This window comes from Dama dama, chromosome 12 (genome assembly GCF_033118175.1).
Source record: "Dama dama isolate Ldn47 chromosome 12, ASM3311817v1, whole genome shotgun sequence".
NCBI lineage: Eukaryota > Metazoa > Chordata > Mammalia > Artiodactyla > Cervidae > Dama > Dama dama.
In genome coordinates, this window is record NC_083692.1 from 97,923,201 (window position 1) to 97,931,313 (window position 8,113).

At 47.5% G+C, this 8,113-nt stretch overlaps 1 protein-coding gene across 1 annotated transcript in view; it reads right to left on the reverse strand.

Annotated features, from left to right (window-relative positions):
- KCNN2 (potassium calcium-activated channel subfamily N member 2) overlaps nucleotides 1-7,452 on the reverse strand; it is a 482,890-nt gene extending 475,438 nt beyond the window's left edge. The window contains exon 1 of the mRNA XM_061158525.1: nucleotides 7,216-7,452. The gene's annotated coding sequence lies outside the window, so the exon portion shown is untranslated. The remainder of the gene's footprint in view (nucleotides 1-7,215) is intronic.
- Nucleotides 7,453-8,113: the final 661 nt, after the last annotated feature.

Here is an 8,113-nt window from a genome sequence, read left to right on the forward strand (position 1 = left end):
AAAAGTGACGAGTTAACCAATTCCCCCCACTCCCCCAGCTCCCCATAAAATAATCTAATCCAAGTTATCCCAGTTAGAGATCTGGGGAGGAGATTGCTCCTTTAGTATTTCTGAACTGCTACAGGCAAAACCATCCTCTTGCTGCACTGCAGGCCTGGCAGGAGGTGTCTGAGATGCCCCACCCACACATTCTGTGGGCAGCAAAAACACGGAATAACATCTTTCACAAAGATGAAAAACACAATAGATTTGAAAAACGCATTTTCTCAGCAACAAATTCACTCTTCCATGTTACAGTCACAGGGCCAGTCTGTGAGATTTACTTTCCCAAAGTAAATCTAAACACATAAAATTATTTGTCTAAATAACCATAAGCAGATTTCAATCAATGATGTAATCTGTATCGGAAGACTCCTACGAATTTCATAAATTACTAACTGCAGTGAAAACATCTCTGAGACAGTGTAAATAAGTCATTCCATCTTTAAAGAGGTTCAAGTGACTCCTATATTCTTTCCCTTTTTAGGAGAAACATCCAGGAATACAACTGACTGAATCACAGCACTGTGGAACTGGGAAATGAAAAGATTCTTCTGTTACTTCCTCCACTTCCCCATTGCAAAAGCACAGTCAATGAACACAGTGCCTGTTCCTCTCTAGGGATGCTGTTACCACCCTCCCCTGGGCTTTGCCTCTTGGCCAGTGGCCAGTACCATGACGGAGTCCTAGAGAGCAGAAGAGTGGCGCAGGGCTAACTGAGTGGGATCAGTCATCAGTGTAAGTCTATAGAGAGCACAGGGCCCAACAGGGAAGCTAAACTTGCCCATCAAAACCAAGGAGGAAAACTCAGAATCATGACTAAACCCCAGTTCACAAGGGTGTTGAACTCGACAGACCCCTGCACGGGGACAGTGGGGGAGGCTGGAAGGACAGATCATGGCCCAAGACAGCCTGACTTATGTAAACACAACTGTTCAATGGAGTCTTAGATTGCATTCATAAAATGAGTAGTAATCACTACCTACCTTATACAGTTGTTACGAAAATCAAATGAAAGAATTCAAAGTGAACCTGATTTGTGAAAGTGAGTCACTCAGTCATGTCTGACTCTTCGCAGCCCCATGGGCTATTCAGTCCACAGAATTTTCCAGGCAAGAATACTGGAATGGGTAACCTTTCCCTTCTCCAGGGGATCTTCCCAACCCAGGGATCTAACCCAGGTCTGCCTCATTGCAGGCAGATTCTTTACCAGCTGAGAGACCAGAGAAGCCCAAGAACACTGGAGTAGTAGCCCATCCCTTCTCCAGTTGATCTTCTGGGGAATTGAACTGGGGTCTCCTGCATTGCGGATGGGGTCTATACCAACTGAGTTATCAGGGAAGCCCGAACCTGATTTGTACATTGTAAATATATTTGCAATTGAACTGAGAGTCTCCTGCATTGCGGATGGAATCTATACCAACTGAGTTATCAGGGAAGCCCGAACCTGATTTGTACATTGTAAATATATTTGCAAATACCATCACTATTACTAAGACAGTCTGGGACCTGGGACCTGGACACTTTACCTGCTTGCATCTAGACAAAGGGCTTCTATAGCAACAGAATATAAAGAAACTGTAAGGGACTAAAAATAACTGTGGCTTTTGCAGTCAGAGAAAATCACAAACAGTAAGGTACAAACGCCACAAAGCAACTGCCATTCCTGAGGTGTAAGGAACAAAAACAGCATACTGGGCATGCAGCCCGCACAAAGCACCATTACAGGTGTGGGCAGGCCACAGAAGTCAGCCGGCCAGCCCAACCCGTGGACCTGCCCTACCCTCACCCCATTTAAGGAACCAGCCCATCCTCCTGGAGAGCATGCAAGGGCACCTGTTACTTGCTTTCATTCCCTTGTGCTGCAGCATGAACCCCAATAAAGCCTTGCTTGAAATTCTCATCTGGCTTCTTCTCAATTTCTATTGACTAAAGAGTCCAAGGACCCAGATCGGTAACATTACTATGTTCACACCATTCTTGCCAGCGCTTGGCAGAAGTGGGGGTGTGGAGGTCTGGACCAGAAGTAATCCTATAAATATGTGAATTGTCATTGTCGGTTTATTTGTCTGCCTTCCTAACTAGATTGTGATTTCCTTGAAAGCAGGGGCTGTGTCTTAGTCATCACTGTATCTCCATTTACATAGTAAGACATTCAATCACAGTTTTTGAAATGCTGAATGAATAAATTCTGAATCCTCACTGTTATTCAGACTCCTGGCTGGCCAAGAATTATGTACAGTGGAATACTACATGGCGTAATGTGAGGAATGAGACAGCAAATGCCCACATGCCCAGGAAATGTTTCCTTTGCCAAAAATGCCTACTACCTCACTGCCAGAGCACAGGTGCCTCTGGATATGGAGCCTAGATTCTCAGAATTACAAGCATTTCCTTGAAGTTGGTCAATAAAGGAGGCACTGACGTCTTAGAAAATAAGAATATCTAAACTGTGAAAGTCACTCAGTCGTATCCAATTCTTTGTGACCCCAAGGACTATACAGTCCATGGAATTCTCTTTACCAGCTGAGCCACCAGAGAAGCCCAAGAATACTGGAGTTGGTAGCCTATCCCTTCTCCAGTGGATTTTCCCAACCCAGGAACTGAACTGGGGTCTTCTGCATTGCAGGTGGATTCTTTACCAAGGGAGCTATCAGGGAAGCCCAATACCTAAACTTTACAGTGTCCCTATTTTATGCCGGGCACAGTGCTTAGAAGCTTCACACCATTACCTTCTTTAAAACTCACACTGACAACGTAAGGGAGGTTTTGTTATTTTCTGCATTTGACAGATGAAAAAAACTGAGTCTCTGAGAACTGACCTCCCAAGCTATATGCGTTAGAGCCCAAAATGAATTCCAGTTGATTTTATTCCAAATTTTACATTCTTAAGCAATACTATATCCAGCTGTCCAAGGAAAGAGAGGACTTTGTGTGTTTATCTTTAGTGAAAAGGAGATGATCTCATCCTGATCATCTTAAAGCCAAACAAAAAAAGGAATTCTTCCTCCTCCCTCCTTCTTTTCACAATTCCCGTGCACTGTCCCTTAAGCCAGTCTCTGTGCTTGCAGCAGCGATACACCAGTGAATAGACACAAGGGCATCGCCAAAAGAAAGGAGACAGGTCACTGAAGAGCCATGAGCTGCAATGTGCAAGGGTGGTGGCTGGGGAATGAGAATGGCAGCAGGCGTGAAACGGTGGCACGGGAGAACCTCGCAGGCACAGGTCAGGGAGGTCAGCTCAAGCCTGGCTTTGGAGGGCATCGTGCAGGCCAGTGCTGCTCAGAAGGCCCCGCGGGATGATAGGATGGGGTGTCTGAGATCGGAAGGCCACAGAGGACAGCACAGCTTGAGGTCTTGTGGACCTGGGGCATATGAGAAGATTGTGGCCAGCCCCAAGGTGATTATCAATACGCCTGTAACATACACTGGACTTGACCCCAAATCCATGGCTCCATTTGTAACAACTCCCTTGCGTTTCTTTTGGTTCAGCCTCTGGGTCCTCTCTCTTGCTGATTTCACCTGTCCCTGCCCCAACAAGCTCTGCTGCGGTCCTGGCTGAGTACCTGTGCCAGCATTGGCCTCCCTGACCCTCAGGGCTCTCCCGGCCATCCTTTTCCTTCACTCTCTGCTGCTGCTGCTGCTGCTAAGTCACTTCACTTGTGTCCGACTCTGTGTGACCCCATAGATGGCAGCCCACGAGGCTCCCCCATCCCTGGGATTCTCCAGGCAAGAACACTGGAGTGGGTTGCCATTTCCTTTCCAATGCATGAAAGTGAAAAGTGAAAGTGAAGTCGCTCAGTCGTGTCCAACTCTTCACGACCCCATGGACTGCAGCCTACCAGGCTCCTCCGTCCATGGGATTTTCCAGGCGAGAGTACTGGAGTGGGGTGCTGTTGCCTTCTCCTCCCTCACTCTCTAGTCTGTGCCATTTGGGGCTTCTCTGAATAGGCTCTGGGTACAACACAGAACAGTGGCTCCAAGACCCTGGGTCACATCTTCCTAAAGGGCTGGCATCTCCACTAGACTTGCTTCAGCCTCAGGAGGAACTGGAAAGGACACAGCCTCAACTTTAGGACACCGGTAGGGTCCAGTCATCTAGGACACTTCCTCCATGGTCCTCGATTTCTCCACCTCTCCACTGTTGATGCATCCTTCTGGTATCTATTCAACCAATATTTATGGATAACCTATTCTACTTTACCCTCCTCTGAGGATTAAAAAAACAAAATTCCTCTGCCCCCAGGGAATTCACAATCTGCCAGTGACAATTTAAGTGAAGGAATTTGGACTATACCATCTACCGGCTTATACTTTGCACACTTAAGTCTCTTGCCCCAGATTCTCCTTCAAGGTTCACACTCAAACCAACTCCCTCCCTGACATCCACACCTGTCTAACAGAATTTCAAAATTAATATACTTAAAATATAATTTTCTTTCATTCGCTGTAAATAGCATCAGTATCCTCACAGTCAAATAAAAAAAAAAAAAAAAATGCAAGTGTCACTTTTGACTCCTCTCTTTCCCTAACACCCATCTCTAATCCATCAATAGGCCCTGTCCATTCTATCTTCAGCATGTATCCCGAATCCACCTACTTCTCTTCAAGTCCCTGCTCATGGCACTGATTGCCCCTGGGCTGCTGCTGACCCACACAGCCCTTAGCGCAAATCTCAAAAAGGTGCCCTTCCTCCAGGCCTTCAAAGCCCTGTGACAGGACATTTCCTGACAAGGGGGCAAGAACTAGATCTTGACCTCCACTTGACCTCCAGGCTGGTGCCCGCTGCGGTAAGTAACATGCAGAAACACAGCTGCACCCAGGCCACCATCTCCTCCGCTTTCTTACTGCAGTGGCCTCTCAAGTGCCCTTCCCATTGTCTATTCTCCACAGAGCCACAGAGGAGCCTTTGAAAACCTTAAATCCAATTTTATTTCACTCTCTGCTTAAAACCCTTCAATCTTTAGCTTGACCTACAAGGCTCTGCAAGATCTGGTTCCAGACCACCTCTCCAATTTGCTGGCCAGCCCTGACCCTGGCTACCCTCCTCAATCTGAGAAACATCAGCCTCCCTTTGCCAGACTGAGGTGACTACTGCTGTTCTTTCCTTTTGGTTCGTCTTAATGTTTAATTCATCATTTCTTTCATTAGTTCCATGCGTGGCCTGTCACCTTTCATTATTTACGAGTTATTTTTAACAATGTAATAAGCAGACCTGGCCCTACCAGTCAAAACTCAGGTGAGACCCTGCCACTGACTTACCTCTAAGGAACCATATGGTCACCTGGCTTCTCCCCATCTAAGGAAACCACAAGTACAAATCTCAGAGTCTCATTCTCTTGCTTTCCTATTTATATAAATTTCCTATTTATGTATATGCATTTACATATATTCCTAAGTGGTAGGGTTTTTCATTAATTTTCAACATTATGAGATTGTCTTGCTGTATGTAATCTTTCAGCCAATTTTCACTTAATATTATATAGCTTGTATGCAATCATATTGCTATGTGTCACTGAGTTAATTCATTTTGATTGCTGTATAATATTCCTCTTTGTGAAAATATTACACTGTTTACCTATTCCTTGGTGATGGGCATTGGAGTTCTCTCCAGACTTTCATTAAAACCAGACTGTTATGAATGTTCATATACATGTCTCCTGTTGAATAAATCCAAGAGTTTTTAATAGATATAAATCTAGGAGTGAGTTGAACAACTGGATCACACGTGTACAAATGTTCAAATCAGGGCACAATGCCAAACGTTTCCCAAAGTCATTGTGTGGGTTTACATTCCCATCAGCAACGTTGGAAGGTCCTGTGGATCTTCATCCTCTTAAACCACTTGATATTTTCAAACTTCTTAATTAGAGGCCAACCAAATGGGTGCAAAAGGATACTCAACGTGACTTCGATCTGCATTCCCATAATTACTAAAGGTAATAACTAGTACACGTTCACTAGCTATTTGTACTTCCTTTTTTCGGTGCTTTAAGGTCTCAGCCTGCAAGTTCCCACCACAAAGAGAATGTCCCTCTCCACTCCCCACGTGCAGGCTGCCACTCCCTAGTACAGACTCTGTTCTCTTTCCTTTGTGGCATCTACCACTGCCTGAAAATCCAGTCTACCTGCTGAATATATTGTCTGTTTCCCTTAACTAAAATACAAACTCCAAGGATTTTGGTTGCCTTGTTCACTCATCCATCTCAGATAGATGGATGAATATCTAATGACACAGATATATAATAGATTAAGAGTTGTGGTCCAGAGTCTGATGTTCTGAGTTCCAATCGCAGCTCCCCCACTTGATAGCTGTGTGATCATGAACAAATTATTTAAATCTTCTGTTCCTATCTCAAGTGTAAAAAATAATAGTAGTCATTACTTCATGGGGGTGTTATGAGGTTTAAATGAGTGAATACTTGTAAAGTTCTTAGAACAATACCACAAACATAGTGAGTGCACCCAACCAGCCTGGATCTAAGACACTCCCTCTTCTTCCTCATGTTCTAAGGCTTCTGGTCCTGCAGAGGTCCACTCCTGCAGCCTAGAGGAAAGCAGAGAGGTGCCCAGGGAAAAGTTGGGGGGCAGTTTATTCTTGAGAAAATGGTCTGGTCATTGAATACAGGAAGAAGTGCGCAGAGTGAGTGCTCAACAATGCTTGATGAATAAACCATCAACCCATCACCCTATCACCCCAGCACTACATTACAGAGTCACAACATTCCCGCCTCCCTCCCTGCCTTATGGTTCAAATTTTTGAAGAGAGAAAAGGAAACTTAGAAAGGAGGGTGATGAAAGAAAAGTAGGCTGCATTCCTAGAGTGGGGAGCAGGGAACTCAGTCAAGGGAGAAGGGAGGAGAGGTGGAAGAGGAGGGGCGATGGGAAATTTCAGGTCGCACTGTGCCATCTGCCACTAGCATAGAACCTGAACACGCCGAAAATAAGAACATAAGGGAGTCTCTCCACCACCCACCCACCCAGGGGAATGTTTCTTTTTAACCTATGAGTGGGGGCAGGGAAAAGATAAAGCAGAGAAGGCCTGGGGAGGGTGAACGAGAGTGGAAGACCAAGGCAAACTTCCTTTCACCATCTTGGCCGGGAGAGGAGGTCCCATTAAATCTGTGTCCCCAACCCACCCCAGCCCAGGCAATGTCCCCTTCGTCTCCAGCTTACCGTGTTCTGCAACCGAGAGGCCCGCTCCATTGGGCACCTTCCTCCTCTCACGGGGATAAATGCGGCCTCGGTTAAATGTACCAGGAGGCTAACCCCAAGTGAGACTCCATTGAGAATTCCAGCAGGTTCACCTGGAGAAACTGTTTCCATCTGAGAAGAAATCAGGAGTCCTGGCCAGGAACCAGCTGCCTCTCTGGTCTTCAAATTGCGGGACAGCTCGCCGCCTGGGAGAGCCCCGCGGCCCTCCCCGCTCCTCCTCTGCGGGGTCTCCGAGCACCCCCGGGGAGTCCTGGCGCGCCGAGCGGCCGGGCCGGGTCCCTGCCGCCCACGGGCGGCTGCTCGGGGTCCACCCTCGGGAGCCCAGCTTCCCCGCGCCCGGCCCTGCTTCAGCACCGACCTTGCTGGACGCTGGAACCGCTCGCAGAACGCCCTGCCGGGACGGGGGACTCCCTCTTTCTCCGTCCTTGGCTGGCAGGGCCGAGCCCGGACGGCGGGGGGCCGGGAATGCTCAGGGTATTGCCGACCTTGAGGCTACCGAGGGGTGTGCATGCGCCGAAAATAACACGCGCGCGCACACACACACACCTCGCTTGACAGTTCCCTCCCGAGGAAAGGAGCTGTCCAGAGCAGCACGGGGGAGGGTACGCCCCCCTGAAAGAGGACAGCCAACATGATTCCTCAAACCAAATTTGGGGTGGTTGTCAAAGATTTGGATTTCAGCCGCTCGACTTCAAGTCAGGGAACGAATCCCTCTTGTGTATTTCAAGGCCGGGTTTCGAGGGTTAACCCGAGCTCGACGGGAAAGAGAAGGGGGTGGAGGCATCCCCGGAGGAGGGGTGCCAGGCTCTGGGGCGAAGCGTGGCTCCGTTTCCCTTCCCAGCGGGTTCGCCATCACGCC